The sequence below is a fragment of the Acinonyx jubatus genome, chromosome D3, assembly GCF_027475565.1.
Source record: "Acinonyx jubatus isolate Ajub_Pintada_27869175 chromosome D3, VMU_Ajub_asm_v1.0, whole genome shotgun sequence".
NCBI classification, from domain to species: Eukaryota; Metazoa; Chordata; class Mammalia; order Carnivora; family Felidae; genus Acinonyx; species Acinonyx jubatus.
Window position 1 is genome coordinate 64,127,292 of NC_069392.1, and position 20,731 is coordinate 64,148,022.

A 20,731-nucleotide genomic window follows, 5' to 3' on the forward strand; every position below is an offset into this window, starting at 1 on the left:
GTATGAGGGAACTGGGGGTTTCAGGCTACAGCATGAAGAGAGATAGATGTAGAAGAGATGCCTGCCCCAGGGGAGGCACTGCTGCCTAACATCTGCCATCCTGCAGCCTCCAGGGGGAGGCCCTCAGGCCAGAATCCAGGCAGCACAAAGGAGCTTTCTGGAACAAGTTTGCAGAAACAGACACTAATGTAAAGGCATCTCTTAAGTCCCAGTTCCTATCATTAGTCTCCATTTGCTGTCACAGGATGAAGGACCAGTGATTTGTGTTCCATGAAAACGTTCTTCCCGGAACATTAGGAAAGGAGAATTGGCATCATTGCAAAACCCAGAGTGGCCCTGCAGCTTCTGGGCAGGAAACCCCCATTCGGGGTGACACTCAGGAAGAGGAGCCTTTCCCTTTGGGCCATGGGCTACCCACACCCCCCAAATCTGTTCACCCACTACCCCTTTGCTAAAGAGTCTTTTCTTCCTGACAGTGTCTTGAAATGATCAGCTAGCCATACACTGATTTCAGCACCACCTCTACTGGCTCGTCAGCCATCCCCACCTCAGTGATCAGGTTAGAGCTAGAAGAAAGCTTTGAATATTTCTTTTCATAGAAGAGCAAGCTGGCACCCAGAAGGATTTTTAATTTGCCCAAAAGCACATTTACTAGCCATGATATGATGTCTGAGCCCCCATGTCCTCGTAGGTTTGTGGAGCTGTGACAGCAAGGTAGAGGTAGAATCATGTCACTTGAAATCTAGATGGTGAGTTGAGTTATCCTGCCTCATGACCTTTCACAGTTCTGGCAAAGTCAGAAAACTCACAGAATGTTTGGTGCAAGTGAGTATACTGATATACGGAAACTGTACCTTGGGGTACAAATGACAGTTAAAATAAGACAATTATAATGAGATGCTGTCTGTATAGCGGAGGAAGATTAGACATGGGAGGACCATGCATGGCCATCAGTTCTGGGCTAGAGTGGATTTGTAGCGATCCCTCTGCTGAATGAGTGATTCCATGAAGGTGATTGTCAGATCCAAACTCCCTCCAGCAATGAAAAGAGTGCCAGCTCAAGTAGAAGACTCTAACCTGCCATCCATCTCCCAAAAGTGCCCTGCAAGTTGCAACCTTCTATTCCCAAGACCCCACCCAGTGCCCGGTACATAGAGCTGCTAAGAAAATAGTCAGGAGTCAAGGGAGTATGTAGCCCTATCCAGTTCTGACATTTGGGGACCAGATTTGGAAGCTAGAAGCGTTCAAGCTATGACCTGTCTCACTTCAGTAGGTGGTTTTCATCATGGCTTTGAGGGAGGAACCCCTCTTTAGAAGAACCTATAACTGTGTGCTGCAGGCCTGGCCTGCAGGTCAGGCCTAGCCTGACCAAACCAGAAGACAAGAGTGAAAACTGAGTGTTCAGCCCCAGCATCTTCGCTCCCCTACCCCTTCACTGAGTCTCCTTCCTCCTACCCTCAGCCATTTCCCACCCAGCACCCAGTGCCCTCATGTGCCCCACCCCTGTCTACCCACTCTGGTCACTAGTTCACTCTATATTCTGGGCTCTTCCAACTTCCTTTAATACTCAAAACTTCTCTTGAAGACAGAGCCATTGGCTTCTGATGGATTGAGAGGCCATTTTCATGAAGCTGTGATCTATTACCTTCTCAAGCATATTCTCATCTGACAGGAAACAGTGCTGCCTTAAACCAGTGACGGCTCCAACATATACATCTCAGACAGCCACCAAAGGCAGGTAAAGGAAAGGAGGTAGAAAGGAGAGGAGGTAGAGGCTGAGACTCCTCACTGACAGCACTCCACAAAGCACACACTGACCCCTCACCTGTTTTCCCACCACCGCTTCTATGCGAAGTCTTCTATTGGTGTGCTGTCCCCACAGGTACACTCTGGGGTTGCCCAATCCACCTTGCAGTAGGGCCCGCCCAGAATTTGTGATTCAGGGGAACTTCCTGACTATTCCCAAAACTAGTCCACAATAAGAGAATCTTCCTTTGTGAATTCCAACTTAGGTAAAATAGGATTAGAGCCTAGGTTTAAAAACCCTAAAGAAGCTCTAACGAAATCTACTCCAACCAACAACAGAGACTATGCACCAAGTAAAGAAAATATCAGTAACATTTCACATATCTTAAATTAGTAATAATGGGTCCTAATGAGTTCTGTGCTATTAATTCCATTTACCATCCCTCCCTCCCTGGAAACTTCTCACGTTCTTCCTCCCCTGCAGCTTTAATGAGATACTTGTAAATTCATTTTGCTTTGTTGCAAAAAATAGTCACCCTAAGAAGCATTTGGAATGTGTGGGCCTGGTCCTTGGGTGTTTTTAAGATTTTATTGGCTCCTGCCTCCTGGGTCTCACTGTGTGACTTGGAAGCTGGAGAGAGAAAAGCTTTGGCTTGCCTTTATTTAACTTTTTTGGATGCCAAGTGGAGATTTCTCAAATCCTGTCTCAATACATAATGTCATAGGCCCTGGGCACCTGCCCCAATCCTTCCTACCAGATTTCACCTCTTACCTCCCTCTCAAAGGCCATTCAACATTGTTTTCCCCAACTCATCTTCACTGTCCCCCCAAAACTTTATCCCTACTTTCTATTTCCTACCGTACTCTTTCCAAGTCCTTCTGTTTCTTATTATTCCCGACACTGACAACCTGCTGGTCCTGGCAGCCGTGGTTGCTGAGCAGACATGCAGAAGTCAATCAGAGTTCGCTAATTTTTATTGCATTAGGGGAACTTGCACGGGGGAGACAATTACTGTAGTCACTTCTCAGAGATGCTCCTTTCCGTTAGGGACATTGGAGAATGTGAGGATGAATCTGAGTGACACGGTCATCTCCAGGAGCTGCCTAGCTTGGGTGTAATTGAGCGATCTGTTAATGAGAATTGCGTTTCTCTTTCTTCCTCCTCTGCTAGGGGCAGCATTCTGAGCCATCCTTTGGTAGACCCAGACTAATCTCCTTTTTTAGGACCTACTCTAATTTAGTTTTGGCCCTGGGATCTATCACTCAACTGTGCTTGGAATCCTCATGCTGATATTTGAGATCAAAGTGTCTAGAATAATTTTGGCTCTCTAAAGAGCTACTTCTAAAGCAAAATCTATGTTTATAGCCAGAGCCAGTCTCCTGTTTAGTCAGAACCCACCTTTGCTTATATGATACAGCATGAAGGGCAGTGAAAAGATCTTCAGATTCCACTCAAACTTATTTCTCTCCCAAGTGCCTAAAATCATATCATTTGAGAGTGAGAATATATTTCAGTTAGCTATCATTACTCACCTTCAGCATTTTTTAAAAGACACAAATACAAAAGGAATTGTGAGCCATCCATTCTTCATAATTTCTATGAATTAATGCTAGATTATTCTTCTCCCTGGGAAAGTCTAGATTACAGGGAACACAGGATGGGAGGGACACAGAGGATGGGGAAGAAGGTGCAGGAGACAAACCTCACAATTTTCCCAGGTGCCAGGCTTACCTGAAAGAAATGTGGCCCTCTCAAAGCACCCGAAAACATCAAGCCATCATTCAGAAAAGTGACAAACCCCAAGCAAAACAAATCAATGTTTCTGTTTTCATAAATCTGTAGAAAACAACATTTCTTTTCCCCTCTTCAGCAGTTTCAAACACAGGGCAAATATTTTCCTACTACTCCATAAATCTTGAGTCTGTTGAACTGTAGGGAATTTCCTCTTCAACTGTCCCCCATAACAGCATCGAAAGGGAAAATAAAACCTCAGTACCAAAGGCATAGACTTTTAGAGCCCAGCTGACTGCTGGAACTGGGCCCTTGTTTCCACAGAGTCTTTGGCCAGCCGGCGTCCTGCATGCCGAGCAGGTGAGGGCCTTGTAGGCCGTCTAGCAGGGCCTGTAAATTCCCCAGTTTTTAGGGCCCCCTCATGAAGCTGCCAGGCAGGATGTGTATATTGTCCACTTGAGCCTGAGGGTTTCGAGATATATGATTTGAAAGAGAGTCGAGGAAGAGTATATAGACAGAGAGGCTGTTCTGCCTCGGTGACTGTTCCAGGTAATTGAAATGTATCCCTTTTAGGACTGGGACCATTCTGAAGTTTTAATTATTTAATAGAAAGCTTTTTAACTGGTAATGTGTACTTCCTTGAGAGCAGGATGGTGGAAAAGCATTGGAAGCAAGCAGTTTGACATTTGAATCCTAGTCCCACACTTAAAATGTGAATAAATCTGAAGAGGTTTGGGTGGGGGGATTATTTGCTTTTAATATCTTTGGACTTGAGTTTTTTTCACCTGCAAAATGGGATAATTCCTAATTCACAGATGTCTATGATATATAAGTGAGGCACATAGCAAACTGCTTATCACCTACTAAGTACTCAATATTCTCAATGTTTCTCTATATTATCATTCACATAATTAGGATTATTCCTTACCTTTTAAAACAAAACATGCTAGGGGAACCTGGATGCCTCAGTCGGTTACGCATCTGACCAGCTCAGGTCATGATCTGGTTCATGAGTTCAAGCCCCGTGTTGGGCTCTGTGCTGACAGCTCACAGCCTGGAGCCTGCTTTGGGTTCTGTGTCTCCCTCTCTTTTTCTTCCCCTCCCCCGCTTGCACTTTGTCTCTCTGTCTCTTAAAATTAAATAAAAATGTTTTAAAAAATTCTTTTTTAAAAAATAAAACAAACATTCTGAGCATGCATTAACTTTTTGTTTCCCTTAGGGTGGATGATACTTGATAAGTATTCGCTCTGTGATACCCTGCGATGCCCTTGGGAGCCTAGAAAGTAAACAGGAAGGTTCACCTCCCAAATAAGCAGGCCCATCTGCACTACCTGCACTACTCTGCTGTCCCTTCTTTTCCAGGAGCCTTGGGTCTGGAGTCTGTGTAAATAGACAAACCAGGAGGCAGTTGGACAGAGGATAAAGAACAGGGACGGCCCTTGTGGCTAGAAATCCTCAATTCAGCACTCCACTCCCTCTCCCCACAGCCCTGTGGGCTTGGCCTCCCTGAGCCTCAGTTAGGGAACCAGACAGTGATGGTGGCCCCACCATCCTGGGTGGCAGTGAGGATTAAGGGAGATGATGCTGGAGGAGCCTCTGACACAGTGTCTGGTGCGCTGCAGATGCCCAATAAATGGCAGCTCTTGTTAACTGGTGGCCACAGGGGAGCAACCAAGGCCATTCAATCTGCAACTTTACACTCGACCCAACAGTGAGCCGTGATCTGGTCACAGCCAGGTTCATAGCATATTCTAAGCCTTCAGTCACCCTTTCTGCATGCCTCCATTTCCACTTGGGGTTTTCCACATGTCAAGTGAGGCAGCACCACAGTGCACAGCACATATCATATAGCCTACCGTGAGGCTGGTGACAGTGAGCCACTAAGCCTGGACACAAAGGTCTCTGAGTGAGCACGTGGAATGTGGCTGCATGCACACAGCAGGTACAGGGTGCCCTACCATGAAATGAACCTATAACACATGGTGACCTTGGGGGAAAGACTCGTTGAACATACGTAAGCACTTTCTGACGGTATTGATACCTTTGCTTCAGTATTGATGAAAAGAGTCTCCATGCTTGGAACCATCTGCAAAGGCCCAAATCAGCCCAAGGTCATTAGCCCAGCCTTTTCTCAATATCTCTGATTGCCATTATGCTTCATGAGTTGGTTGGCTGGTTTCAAGGACAAATAAATGAGATATCAGAAGATACTGGGACTCTAACACCTAATAACTGAGTAACCTGGGTAGAACTATTTGTCTTCCTGGAAGATCTGTTTCCTCCCTCATTAAAGGCAGTGGAGTACAGAGTGAGATGGGCACTTTACCAGGAGCCTGAAAACTGGAGTCCCTGGCCTTTGCTACCAACTTGCCGGTTGACTCTGGGTACCTTTCTCAGCCACTCTGGTCTACAGATTTCCCAGCCCCGAAATGAGAGTCTTGGCATAAACAGCCTCAAAAGTCTCTGTCAGCTCTGAAATCTCATCGACTTCTGAAAAAGAGAGTGCCAGGTCACAGCTGTGACTCAGCTTACAGAGCCACATAGGTTCCTATAAATAACAGGTCAGCTCCCAGCCTGGTGGTACCAGGTACACTAACTTCCAGTGATGTCATATGGATGAATTTGTATGAATATTTCAAATAAGGTAGATTCAAAAGCCACCCTTTAAAAAAATAAAGAAAGTAAAAATCTGGATGTATGGCAGTGTTAAAGTGTGTGTGTTAAGGGGAGGTAGGGGCACTGTGTGCAATTTATAGTTTCTATTTTTTGCACCTCATTCCTTGCCTCTGTGAAACACTAGCAAGTCTGGAGGGACATTTGCAAATCTGCCCAATGTCAATTCCACCCGTAGAGCAGTCCATCTTCTCTGGAGTGTGTGTGACCTTTGCAGCTTGTCACATCCTGGGCATGGCACCAAGCGGTCCTCCAAGGGGGCTGGGTTGGGGAGCAGACCCTGAGCCGCGGGGTGGTGCAAGCGGCAGTTTCCGGGCCCTGTGCCAACCTCCAGATAATTGCCAGCAGCAGGAGAGAGGTGGTCGAGGTTGGCGGAGCCTGTCTCTGACAGATAGATGGTCCCCTTCTCACCACTGCAGCATTATGGCCATGAAAAGGAGAGCAAGGGAGCCAAACTGCAGGTGGAGGAGTGGGGAGCAGGGGGAGGGCAGGAGGGAGGGAGGAAGAGTCAGCCTAAGAGAGACAGAAACAATAAAGGGATAGCTGGAGAAATGACAGAAAAGCAAGAGATGGGAATTGCAGCGAGGTCAGCTAAAGAGAATAAAAAGCAGATCTGTAGAACAAGACAGATGGAGGAGAGCCAGAGCCAGAGAGAGTAATGCAGAAACAGAAAGAGAGGGAGAGAAGAAGAGAGCTCTGTCACAGCACTTCACCTCCCTGAAAGCCTCTGGAGCTATCTGAGCATCCAGCAAGAGAAGAGGAGTGTGCAGAGAGGCAAAGACAGAAAAGCACCCAGACCAGATCCATGTCCTTGTGGGGCCTCATTGTCAGCAGCTCAGGTGACAGAGGGAGTTAGTTTAATGGAAGCAGCCAGCCTTGCTTCACATGTCAGTTTTGTCCTGTCTCTCCCAGGCCCAGGCCGGGGAGTCCCTGACTGGCCTGATCTTCCCTTTCCTTTCCTTTTCCTTTGGTCTAGCAGGTGAGACAGTTTGTGGTGAGGGGAGAAGCTGGCTGCTTGGCTAGCTGGAAGGCAGCCACACAGGGAAGACTCTTGAATGGGGTAGATGTGTGGCAAGCCACATGGCTAGGTATGAAATGGAGAGAACTATCCGATTGTAAATGTCAGAGAACTGGCCTGGATGGAAAATGGAAAGAAAATGTCCTTTTGGCTTTCTGGGTACCTAAGACCTATCAATAACAACAATCAACACTTACTGAGCACCTAATAATGTGCCGGCATGGACTAAGCACTTTGCATAAGCTATGTATTTTATTAGCCAACCCCAGTAAAGTCTGTAGTTTTATTAACTCCACTGTATGGATAAGCCATGCACAGTGATTCCACGGGCTTGTCCCAGTCAGGCCAGAGTTTACTGTTTTGCATTGATGTGCACAGATTTCCTCATGCATAATAATATTCACTGGACATCACCTTGTGTGAGGCTGTGCTAGGATCTAGTTGGTAAGAAAATGTGGTGATGTGTGGTGAAGAGGAGGGCCAGAAGGAGAAGCTGATGGACAAAGAGAGAGAAACAGGAGCACTGTGCCCAAGGAGCCTGGAGTCCACTGGGCAAGAGAATGAACGTGCCTCAGTATCTCTTATTATTGCAAATTCAGAAGACAAAGGCTGAAAGAAGGTGCTATGAAGATTCAAAAAAGCATGAGATTCTTTCTGAATGGGAGGAACAGGGCCAGCACGTGGCATGAGCTTCTTCTGAGCCAGGCCTTGAGGCATGAGTTCAAAACATGAGATTTTGAAGTGCAGAGAAAAAGTGACTTCCAGATGATTGGAATTGCCCAAGCAAAGGCACAGAGGCTGCAGAGACAGGCTGCACTTAACTCCTACTTCATACTAGGAGGCTCTTTGAACACGTGGAGGAACAGTGAGAGATGAAGCTAGACAGGTGGGTTGAAATTGAGCGGAGGGAGGGTTAAATTCAGAGTGCAGTAGGCAGTGACTGAAGACGTCTAATCAGAAGAAGAAAGGCATATGAATGAATGAATGGCCGCATTCAGTGCTTCTTTCGCTTAACAAATATCAATCATGGGGACGCCTGGGTAGCTCAGTCGGTTAAGCATCCAACTCTTGATCTCAGCTCAGGTCTTGATCTCAAGGTTGTGAGTTCAAGCCCTGCATTGGGCTCCAGGCTGGACGTGGAGACTACTTAAAAAGAAGTATTTGAGGTGCCTGGGTGGCTCAATTGGTTAAGTGTCTGACTTCGGCTTAGGTCTTGATCTCCACAGTTCATGAGTTTGAGCCCTGCTTTGGGCTCTGTGCTGACAGCTCAGAGGCTGGAGCCTGCTTCAGATTCAGTGTCTCCCTGTCTCTCTGCCCATCCTCCACTTGTGCTGTTCCTGTCTCTCTCTCTCTGTCTCTCTGTCTGTCTCTCTCTCTCTCAATAAATAAATATTTTAAAATTTTTTTAAAAATAAATATTCACCATGTACCCACTGTGTGCCTACCCCTGTCTGGATAGATGGGCACATCAGAGAAGAAAGCAGGCAAGTTTCCTTGTGTCCCTACCTCGTGGAGCTCTGATTCTTATAGGGACACATGCATTTTATGCCTTTTCTACCAATGATGGGACTGGGTCCATGAGGGCAGGACTTTTAGGGTTCATATGCAGGCAGGAATCAACCCCCCTAGGAGGCCCCAAGGATGCTGTGTAAGAACACCTCGTTTGGGGCAGCTAAGGACAATACAAGGGCATCTGGAGCCTCTGATGAGACAAGTCGGACAGGAAGGATTGTATAGCCAGGACTTTCTTGGTTGCAATTAACAAATTAAACTGGCTTCAGCAGTAAAAAGTGATTTATAGGCTCATGTAGCCAGACTCCTGAAAAAGCAGGGTTGGGAGCTAGCTTCATGAATAACTAGAATTGGAGATGTTAATGCCACCCATCCCTCAATCTCCATTTACGTTTCTCAGTGGGTGTTATGTCATTTCCTCAAATTGGCTGTTGTTTAGAATTTGGCATCAGCTCCTGCAGTTTCATATCCTGACAGCTCAATAGCCGGACGGCAAGATTGGCTTCCTCTGCCCAGCTCCACTTTGCGACTCCTAGGGAAGAACTCTGGCTGGCCTGGCTTGGGTCCCATATGCACCCCTTGGACCAGTCTGATAGCCAAAGCCTGTTCACCTTTATGGCTAATAAAGACAGAAGGGGAAACAAAAATCATAGATCTCTGCTACTAGTACTGTGATAACTTGAAACCCATTTTACTTAATGGACAGTTATGCTGAGGGGTGCCCCCAGCATCTCTCCAAAATGCATAATACAAGGTCACTCCTACTCAATTAGTCTGAAACATAAATAGTACTCTCCCCACTCCACCTCCACAAATTATAGTAATAGCACTGGACAATTTAGAGAAAGAGAAAACACAATATGAACGAGCCTTCCTGGAGGAAAGTAAAGTGAATCACTTTAAAGATACAGTGTTGGGGTGTGAAGAGAGTGGGTCATTCAAAACAAAACCAGGTACCAGCAAGTTCCAAGGCTCACCAGACCTGCATTAGCAGAGACTCCTGCCTGTGATCGCAGAGTATCAGTGCAGGACTGCAACCCGCTCTCCCGCCAGCCGCAACCCCCACCTCCCAGCAGGATTGGGAAACTTGGTCAGGAACAGTGCCTTCAGCTAGAGGCTCCTCATTAGCCAAGAAGGCCAGCCCTGCAGGAAATCCTGAGCTGAGGAACAAGAACAATTTGAAAGGATGCAGGAGGCATTAAGCCAGAATGGTTCTCCAGGGGGTGGCGGGGCTAAGTGGAAACTCAGGCAAAGAAAACCAAAGGGGGACCAAGTGGGGCCATCATTCAGGAAGGAAAAAGAATGCTTGCCGTCAGGGGGGGAGGGCAGTATCTTCACTAGGAAGGAGAAATCAAAAGCAAAATAAAGAGCCATTTGAGCAAAAATCAATGTTTTAAAAACACACATTCACACTTCCAGAGAGAAGTTCTAGAAACTTAGGGAAGAGACACAGCCTGCCCTGCCATAAAGGCTATTAGACTAGAAATAGAAGCCAGGGGTCTGGTCTCACTGGCACCAGATGCACTGACTTTATTTCCCCATAAATCTCCACCTTGCCTACAACACACTATTGTGTGCAGGTCCACTGAGATGATGGGTAGGGAAGCGGTTTTTAAAATATTAAGCAACTCTATCGTAATTAATTAGGCTAGGTAAATGATTAGAAAATGACAGTTGGAAATTGGGTCACTTACAACCCTGGAAGGGAGGAGGGCAGTGAAGGAGGCTGTTTAAGGCTCGGGACTCAGGTGACCTGCCATCCTGCTAAATGACACAGATGGAAGCAACAGATTCTCTGTTTTTAAAAAAGCATCTATGATTGCTGAGCACCTACCATATTCTCAATCCCTTGTAAGATGTCGAGAATAGTGTAGAAGAAGCATAAGATCTTATTGCTGAGGCTTACTGTCTATCAAATGAGATAAACATGTACAAATAAGCACAACTCCTAGCATGAGTTATGATAAAAGTCAAGCTAGGGTGTTGATAATAAATGTCCAAAGGGCTCAGAGTAGGAATCTATGGGCTGGGAACCTGGGTGGCTCAGTCAGTTAAGTGTCCAACTTCGGCTCAGGTCATGATCTCACGGTCTGTGGGTTCAAGCCCCACGTTGGGCTCTGTGCTGACAGCTCAGATCCTGGAGCCTGCCTTGGATTCTGTGTCTCCCCTTCTCTCTGCCCCTCCAATGCTCATGCTCTGTGTCTCTCTGTTTCTCAATAATAAACATTTAAAAAATTAAAAAAAAAAAAAAAAGAAATCACTGGGCTGGTAGACCAGGGAGGGGTACCATGGAGTTGCTCTTGAAGCAAAATTTGGATCAGTAAGCAGAGAAAAGGAGAGAGAACATGAGGAACATAAGGAGCAGGTCAGGAAGCCCATGGTGATGGCATGGTTGGAGGGGTTGTCAGTATGAATGAAATAGTTGGGAGTGATGAACAATCATCACGAAGGGCATCATGACCAGTTGCAGAAAGCCTTGACATCATATGAAGGAGTTGATCGTAAAGGAAAAGGAACCCATCAGAGACTTTGGAGCAAAGGATCTGGCTTGACCAAGGGGTGCTTTGGGCACATGGGTACAGGAGTAGAATGCTGAATAAACAGGGCGCAGGGTGAGGCTGGTGGCAAAATACTTACAGAAGAGGAGCTCAGGAGTGCAGGGGGCAACAGTCAGATGGGTACAGAGGGAATGAAGACTAATAAAGGAAGAAAAGGTAGGACTTAGTACCTGTTTGCATGTGGAGCATGAAGGATGTTCTGGAGTAAAGACATCATGATTGCCTTGATCCTAAAGAACAGGGTTAGTTATAGGGAGTCGCAAGCATGCCCTAACAGTCCTGTAGCTGGCAGGACTGGGGACAAAGAAGGCTTCCCAGAAAAGTGACATGTTCGTGAAGTCTTAAAGGTTACATCTGCTTGCTCTCAGAGAGTAAAGAGCATCCAAAGAGAGGAAACAGCACGGACCAAGACAAAGGAAGGGAAGTGTGGAAAAGAGAACCCCCCATTGTGGGGATGTCTCTGAACACATGAAGAGTGGGAGAAGGCTGGAGAACTAGGCAGGGTCTAGATCACAGAGGAGCTTTAGGACTTCAGGCAGCAGGCACTGGGAGCTTGGAAGGCTTTAGCACAAGGGAGAGACACTGTAAGAATCTCTTGTAGCTGTTTGTACAAATACAGGGAGTTGAAAAATACAGATAATCTCAAAATGAATGGTTATGTGACTCTGAAAGCATCCTCAATTACTTGAATGGAGGGAATTGTATTAGTCTTTTACTACTCATGTGTCTCTGCCTTTATTTTTATATGTTCCACCTTTCAGCGTAGTAAATGTTACTGCTATAGGGGCACCTGGGTGGCTCAGTCGGTTAAGCATCTGACTTTGGCTCAGGTCATGATCTTGCGGTTTGTGGGTTCAACCCCGTCGGGCTCTGTGCTGACAGCTCAGAGCCTGGAGTCTGCTTCGGATTCTCTCTCTCTCTCTCTCTCTCTCTCTCTCTCTCTCTCTCTGTGTGTCCCACCCCTGCTCACACTCTGTGTCTCTCTCTTTCAAAAATAAATAAACATTAAAAAAAATCTAAATAAATGTTACTGCTGTAAAAAAATGGGGGTACATAAATCCTCCTAATAATTATAGCATCAGTGAGATTGCAATAAAGTTCCCATTTTTGCATCATCTACTGTTTTGTGCCCTGAACTCAACCTTGTCTGAAACATGTCTAATATTAAAACTGGGATCTCTCCTTGTTTTGGTTTTGATTTGGTTTGCTGGTTTGCCTTTGCCCACCTTTTATTTTCAACTTTCCAGTCACTTTGTCTTACTTGTTTCTCTTGTACACAGAATATGATTGTTTTTTTTATTTGTAATTTAAACCGAGGATCTATTTCTTTTGCTTGATACATTTGACTTTTATTAATTTTAATTTGCTAGATATACTTAGAACCAGTCTTAATATCATATGCTTTCTGCTTTTATTTTACTATATGGTCTTTGTTTTGTTCTCTTTTAATTTAATAGATGCATGGGCTCATAGTGATACTTTAGAAAGTTTTAATATTTTTTCTTAATTTTTAAGTAAACTAAATATAATGTACTTGATCCTCTATATCCTTAAATATAGCTCTGCAAGATGATGAAATTTTCATACTTACTCTTCTCCTGCCTCTCATTTTCCTATCATACCCAATTTTAGTTGATGATGATGATGATAATGACAATGATGGTAATATTTCTGTTAATCTTAATTTTATAATTTTTAATATATATTTCTTTCTATTCCTTGATTCATCAGCCCTACATGGTAATTTTGACTCTTGGCTCCCCCCAGCTTCTCTCTTTCCTCACCTTCTGAATTGTGTTAGTTTATTTTATAATGTGTATTTATTTATTTTGAGAGAGAGAGAGAGAGTGCACATGCAAGCAGGAGAAGGACAGAGAGAGGGAGAGGGAGAATCCCAAGCAGGCTTGGCACTGTTAGCACAGAGCTGGAGGCAGAGCTCGATCCCATGAACCACTTGATCCCATGAGTCTAAATCCAGAGTCAGATACTCAACCAACTGAGCGACCCAGGCACCCCTGAATTGTGTTAGTTTTACTGTTTTTCATGTTGTTCTAGTTTGTTAGAAAGTACATCATTTTCTAGAACCATAATTGCCACAGGTCAGTGTTTGTTAAGGTTTTTTTTTTTTCATCTTAATCCTAAACTAAATTGTTAAAAACCCAGTACTAGTCTTTCTGCCACACTTTCTCTATTCTCTACTGGTTGGTTAAAGTGCAATTTATTCCAGACAGGATCCTAGTGACCACATTTTCTGGGTTGTCAGATGTTTAGTAGCAGCATTTGTATTTGAACAAAAATTTGAATGTAACATTTTTTAATTTTTTTAATTTTTTTTTTGAGAGAAACAGAGAGCATAAGCAGAGGAAAGAGTAGAGAGAGAGGGAGAGAGAATCCCAAGCAGGCTCCATGCTATCAAGCAAAGAGCCCAACACAGGGCTGGATCTCATGAAACATGAGATCATGACCTGAGCTGAAATCAAGACTTGGATGCTTAACCGACTGAGCCACCCAAGCGCATCTCCCTTAAATTTAATTCTCACTGAGATTTTTGTAAGCACAGTTCCACTGTCTCCTAGCATGAGATGTTACCATGGAAAAGTCTGAAAACAACCCAAAATTTTTCCCCTTAGAAAAGACATTTTAGTTTTGTTTTGTATTGTTCGTTTTGTTTTGTTTTGTTTTGTTTCATTTGTTTTTATGGTAAAGAGTCTTTCTTTACCTTTTGGGTTACTGGTTCTGTATTGACTTTCTCAGATAGTTTTGTTTGGTTTGGGCTTTGCTTTGTACGTAGACTTAAATATCTTATTTCTGTGATTATAATTCTCCAAATATAATTTCTATTCTTTTTTTTCAATATTCTTTATCAAGCACTGCTTGGTCTATTTATGCATACACATAGGTCTATTTGATCTGTTTCATCTTCCACAGCTACCGTGTTCTCTTTCTAATCCTTGTTGACTAATCATTTCCATTTTGTTTTGCTCACCTTAGCATTCCAGTTCTTAAGCCCACTTTTTTGAGCATTATCTGTTTACCTTCTTGTTGCCTCTGATGGCTTCCTAATTTTTGTGAGGACATTATGTCTCTTCTACTTCTTTCCTGAGCTCTGCTAGCTCATTTTTTATCTCTTTCAGTGGTCTTGACATTTCTTCCTTGAGTTCTTATTTTATATAAGTGATATTTTCCATTAAAGTTTATTGTTTTGGTTGTCTGTGCTTATTTGCCCAACCAGAGATAGCACCCCTAGCTGTTTTCTTGTGTATACCATATTCCCTGTTTCTTGATGGAGCCAGAAAGGGTCCAGGGATTCTCTCACAGACAGCTGATTCACTGTAGACAAGTTGTTTCCCAAAAGATTGTGTTGGTTTTGTTCTCTTTGATGAACTCTGTGCTCTGCCAACCTTGATTGAGGTCTTTGGCCCAAGACATCCTTCAACATCTACCTGCTCCTTGTTGGAGTTTTATTGCATTTGACAGATTTTCCTCAACAAAGGTGAAATTTGTATTTCTGCTTTTTCATTTTCCTTATTGTTTGGGAATGAATTTAGAAAGAAGTGGGCAAGGCTTTCTTAACACTATCATCTTAAAAGTAGAAGTCCCCTTTAAAAGGCTGTAAATCCCTGTCTTGCTCCTTCTGAATCCCCAGCATGTAATATTATATCTGGGAAAGAGAAAATCCTCAATAAATACTTGTTAGATTAAATGAATAAATGAAAGAATGAACAAACAGTTCTCAAATTAATAGTTGAGACATAACTGAATTTAAGACCTTTCTTCAAAAGACCTTCTGCAATTAATCTGGTTCCTCCTCGCTACAGCATAAGAAGGCATATTTCCCAAGGCATTTCTCATGGTTTAAAGATCTTCTGCCCACATTCCTCCCATCTTTCACACCTTTTCTTAGCATCCTGATGTCACTTACTATTGAAGCTTGGAGTACCAGTACCCATGAAACAGTAAATTCTACAGAAACACTTTATACAGTGGGGTTTTCTTTCTAGCTTGGTATCTAGCCCGTTTTTATGGATGCATTTTATGATTGTTTCTCCTTGGCTTACTTCTGAAATTGGAAAAGCCCTGTATCTTCTTTACCATAAATCATCAGAAAATAAAAGCAGAATGTCATTCTGCACCATGTTTTGGTAAGAAATGATCCTTATATAAGGATCACATATAAAAAATAAGGAATTGTTCACATTTCCTCAGGTCCCCCCAGGGCCCCACAGTGGTCTGGACTCCATCCAGTTGCAGCCATAGAGGAAGGATCCTTTGAGAAATGGAACACTGTAAGATACAGACACTCTTTTCAGCCCTTGTGAATTCCATGGCGGTCTTTAGCATGTATGTGATCCAAGAAAAGATCAGCCCGGCTGTCAGAAGAGATACCAAGTCCAGGTTTCTCTCTGGTTTCCCTTCCAAAAGACAGGAGCCTTTAACTCAAAGAATCTACTCCTTAAGTCCCTTGAGAATAAGATGTATGTCTCAGACTATTCTTATGCCTTCCATATAGGATATAATAGGCATCTGAGAAATATACATGTTAATTTCTGATTGTCCTTGGGTTTATAGGTAAAACCAAAAGCTGTCCTACTTGCTCAAAAAACTTCAGTGCCTAATCTCTGACAAGATTCCTCATTCCTTTAAGAGATCTTCAATGGATGATTTCCCTTCTTCCTTTGTCTTCGGTCTCTCAAACTCCTCCAAATTGCTTATACTCTGCACCCTTCTCATTGCTGAGCTGACTGCAGTTGGTTGCCCATAACTGCCCTTGTTGACAGACATGAAACCCAGAGTCATGTTGACTGACCATGGACTATCTATGCCAGCCTGCAAGACCAAGATGGGTAGGACAACAGGAAAGGGAGAGCCTGGGAAATGCATACCCAAAGTCCTTATTATAAATACTCCAAACAAAAGCCTACAACCAGCACATAAGTGCTCTTCCTTCCAGACGTACATGATATTACCCTTCCCGCCCACATCACCAAAGCAGAATACCTCCCCGCTTACCTGCCTGAAAACCTGTGTCCACACCAACCCTACCCCTATCCTGGGGACTTTGATGGATTTTCATTAGGGACACAAGCATCTGCTTCGTCTAGAACAGTCCCAGGTTATGTCTGGTGTCCTCTCAAATTAAGCATGTGTCCCAATCAAAAGTGATTTTTGTATGACAAATTATATGCTGTCCCTAGTTTAATTTAATACGTGATTTTCAAAAGGCAGCATGAGTCAGAATGCCTCTGGTTATAAGAAAAGTCCTTCTCTTTTTCCCACCTTTGTAGAAGAATATTAGGACTCACCAAAAGAATGACACCAAGAAGAATGACACAGATACCTGAAGTCCCAGCACACAAGTGACCTGGAACAGGTGACTGGGGAAAATTTGACGCTGTAGGGTGTCCAGACAGGCTCAGAAATTTTTACGTGAGGTTTGAAGGAAGAATCTATCCCAGAGAGTAGGAGGGAGGGGCAGGACCTGAGGCTCAGGGGAGATATTTGGGGATAACATAATCTCCAGGTCAGAAAGAAGGGCATTTATGGAGAACAGGCATTTTGTGTGTCCTCTTTCCTCCCTCCTTGCGCCTGCACATTTTGACCAATAATGCACCAATAACAGTGATTTCTCTCTGTTATTTCATTTATGGCAATAACTTCAGGTCTTGTGTCTGGTCATAATGGTGATCTATGTGTGCCATCTACAGTGGGCATGGATAATGAATCCTATTTTATTTCTTAATTAAGAATTTGAAAGTACCGCAAATTACTGCAATTAACATGGATTTTCTTCCTCATTTATTTACTTATTTAGATGCCTGAAATTGCACCCTTAGCTTAAACCAACCACAGGGTTCAAAGCCTGTTAAAATGTATAGTCATTAAAATATTTATTCTTTCCCCAACAGTGAAGTTGCAATTTGGAAATGGTGGTGATATCCATGTATGCAAAACTCAAAAAATAAATTATATCTATCTATATCTATATCTATATGTAAAATATAGAAAATATAGAATTCATCCAGCTAATTTAGAAAGTTGAATTTACTGACAGTCCTTTGTGTGACTGAAATAAACTAAGATGTTCAGAATAGCTCATTATTATTTTGACCTCAACTACCACTGTGGTTTTCCCTCTCAAAGTTCTTGGGGACTTGAGCATCATCATCTTTTCAGAAGTTCAGTGTTCACTGAGAGATAAGAATAACAATTTGAGGGTGGTTGAATTCATCTGCCTGACTTCAAAACAATATACTTTGAAGAAACTGTTTAGCATCAGATTATCTAGTAATTTTGAAGAGTCAACCTTAGGCTTCATTCTTGGGTTTTTGGATTTGGTTTTGGTTTTGTTTCTAACTGGTTTGCAGAGAGACACAGCTCAAGAGAGAGTGGTTGAACTTAACCAAAAGTATGGCTCAGAAACGTAAGCCCTGGGGTGTGGGCAGTAGCCGCTCCACAATGCCGCCAGCAGAGGTGTAAAAGGGTACAGTTCTACCAGAAAGCAACTGGGAAATAGCATCTCAAAAGCCTTAAAAGATGAAAACCCTTTGAAATCCAGCTATTCCACTTCAAGGAATTTATCCTTAGGAAAGAATGAAGGATGTGTACTGAGATTTAGCTACAATGATATCCATTACTGCCCTGTTTATAATAGCAAAATAAATAAACTAAAATAAGCAACACACAACAGTAGAAGATTGAGTAAACCTTACACTGGAATACTAAACAACTATTACAAACTGTGTGGTTTATATTAGCTATCTATGGCTGCTTTACCCCACAGCTTAGCAGCTTAGAGCAACAAACATAGTATCTCACAGTGTGAGTCAGGAGTCTGTGGGCAGTGGCTGAACTGGATCCTCTGACTCAGGACTTCTCATAAGGCTGCAGTCAAGGTGTTTGAACCATCTCAAGGCTTAACTTGGAGAGAATCCACTTTCAAGGTCACTCCAGTGGGTGTTGGCAGGATTCAGGTCCTCTAAGCCTGCTGGTGGAGGTCTCCCTCACTTCCGTTGCCCTCCTTTCCTTGGGGCAGTTCACAACACAGCAGCTGTTTCATCACAGCAAAGGAGCCTGAGAGCAGGAGAGGGTGAGCAAGACAGCAGCCAGAGCGATTTTGTAACCTAATCTCAAACTGACATCCCATCACTCTTGCCATATTCTATTGGTTAGAAGTAAGCCAGAGGTCCCGCCCATGCTCCAGGGGAATGGATTTCACAATGGTGAGGATGCAACATAGTGGGGATCCCTGGGAACCATCTTACAGGCTGTGTACCACACAGTTGACATTTATCTGGTGGCAAAAAATATTCATAACATTTTATTCAATGAAAGAAAAGCATGTCACCAAACATCATATGCAGTATGATCTCAATTCTATGAATGAAAAACAGAAAAAAATATATATCCATATATACATAAATACTCATGAAACAATCTGTAAGTGTTCCATGGGTTAACTAGTGGTTATATCTGGATGGTGGGATGATAGATGAGTTTTATGTCCTGTTTCCTAATACTTATTTTCTATTTTTTTCTAAAATGAACATTTTTGCTTACAATTAAAACAAAAAAGAGCACATGTTATTTAATCAAAACCCAAAGCAATTTAAAGTTGACCTCCACTGTCTATCTTTACAGCACTTTTTATTGCTTACTACTTGAAGGCACCTAAATAGGAGTTCACAGGACTCTTTGTAGAACCCATTGACCCCGCTGTCAAGAAATTGTGAGTATGTTCTAGAACTTTCTATATTTGTGTCTTCTGAAATAACTGTTACCACCAGTAATGCTGCCATGGAAAACTAAAAAAAAATTTCCCCTCTGAGGTCACTAGGAGCACATGGGAAGTACCTGAGACAGCTAGGTCATATGAAGACCTTCTTCCCCTTGAGTCATTGTCTTCCCAGCTCAGTCATTCATGGCTGCTTTCAGACATAAGCTAGCATAATCACATAGTGTCTGTTTTCTCTGCAAAATTCCAATAGGATAGGTTCTATTTATATGTCAAAAATAGATGAACAGATCTGACACTACTGGACATATTTGTGAGCTTGTAAAAGGAAAGGGGATGGGTAAGTGAGAAGATAAAATCATTAATAATCCCCACACTTCATTAGTTTCCTTGCCATGTGCCACCAGGAGGGCCTGAGTTGGGATGCCCCTGGTTCAGGGTTGGAATGATTTCTCTAGCAATGTAAATGTTATCATAAGGTCACTTACTGATGAAAACTACTGTTTTGCTTAACATAGATTTATTGGTTGTTTGACAAGCAGACCAGCTTCTCTACACCTATACAGAACACAAAGAAATCTGCTTAGGATGGGTGAGTTGGTATCCATGGAGAAGGAACGCAGTAGTTTTTAAATGGCAGGGAATTAGGACCAGGTCTGAAACACTGGTGGATCTTTCAGTGGATCTATAGTACAATAGCTGGTGTAATGTATAACACTCAAATCTTGGTGGTTTAACACCATAGATCATTTTTCCCTTCTATAAGGCCCCATTGGGTGTTTATCAAAGTGGTGATTCAGAAACCCAGGTGTCTCCTGTCTTGTGGCTTCACCATCTTTTAGGGCCTTTGAGTTTTATGCTTTATATTCTTCATCTACCTGGTTGACAGGGAAGAAGAAAGTGAAGATGGTACACCCACTTCCTACCCACCTTGGCCTGTGATTGATACACATTATATCCCATCGATGAGCACTAGTCACATGGGCCTTACCTTGATAAAAAAGGCCTTGGGTTAGTCCATGACTGGCAGTCACTTCCTAACAAATCCACTATGTGGTAGGAGAACACACCTCATGGGCTCTGTGAGGAAAAATCATAGTGTAGAGAGTTCCTGCTGAGAAAATTCTTAATGGGCATCTGTACATCAATCACAGAGCAGTTGACTCAGAGTCAGTTGACTCATCAATGACTTTGAATAGTGAATCATTCTGTTCCTATGAAGGAACTTCTAATACCAACCATACCCCCTTCTTGTGATTAAGGCAACAAGCTCCTGGTAACAAGGCTCTAAAGATTGTTCTATATAAGAAGTGCTAGATATGCCTGCCAATGCTGGAAGTCTGCAGAAGCCACTAGGTTCTCATGATACCAGCTTTAAAATCACTTCTGTTTGCCTATCTCTCTCTCTCTCTCTCTCAGCCTTAGCTTCTTGTTGTGTCAAATGACAGTAACAAGTTCTAACTCTTAGAATTGTTGTAAAGCCCCAAGGAAATAATTCGAGAAAGGGCATGGTACACATTTTCTCAACACCAGTGACTTCTCCAGCCAATATCCACATATGATGAATAATCTCTGAAATGCCTTACCAGCACTACCACAGTTGTTGATTCTAATAAGATCCTTGTTACTATTAAACTACTATTATAATAATTAGCACTACTGCCAATAATAAACCCATAACATCTCTTCTATGCAAGATGTACATAGACGAGCCTTGATCAACAGTGCTTTACACATGGATTTTTGACTCTCATGACAAT

At 43.1% G+C, this 20,731-nt stretch overlaps 1 protein-coding gene and 1 long non-coding RNA gene across 8 annotated transcripts in view; one reads left to right on the top strand and one right to left on the bottom strand.

Annotated features, from left to right (window-relative positions):
- The window catches only part of SLC14A2 (solute carrier family 14 member 2), a 442,799-nt gene that overhangs the window by 241,666 nt on the left and 180,402 nt on the right, over positions 1-20,731 (top strand). For 2 of the 5 annotated variants that reach the window (XM_053205526.1, XM_053205527.1), the window contains one exon: positions 18,878-18,965. The exons of the other annotated variants lie outside the window; for them this stretch is intronic. The gene's annotated coding sequence lies outside the window, so the exon portion shown is untranslated. The remainder of the gene's footprint in view (positions 1-18,877; positions 18,966-20,731) is intronic. 5 annotated transcript variants of the gene reach the window in all.
- LOC106972965 (uncharacterized) overlaps positions 1-20,731 on the bottom strand; it is a 225,317-nt gene that overhangs the window by 89,076 nt on the left and 115,510 nt on the right. For 2 of the 3 annotated variants that reach the window (XR_008291425.1, XR_001429919.3), the window contains exons 6-9: positions 19,963-20,051; positions 18,056-18,310; positions 3,146-3,223; positions 2,283-2,377 (exon numbers count right to left, since the gene is read on the bottom strand). This is a non-coding gene — a long non-coding RNA (uncharacterized LOC106972965). Of the gene's footprint in view, positions 1-2,282; positions 2,378-3,145; positions 3,224-17,018; positions 18,311-19,962; positions 20,052-20,731 lie in introns of those variants that run through there. The other variant, XR_008291426.1, reaches the window with a different exon arrangement.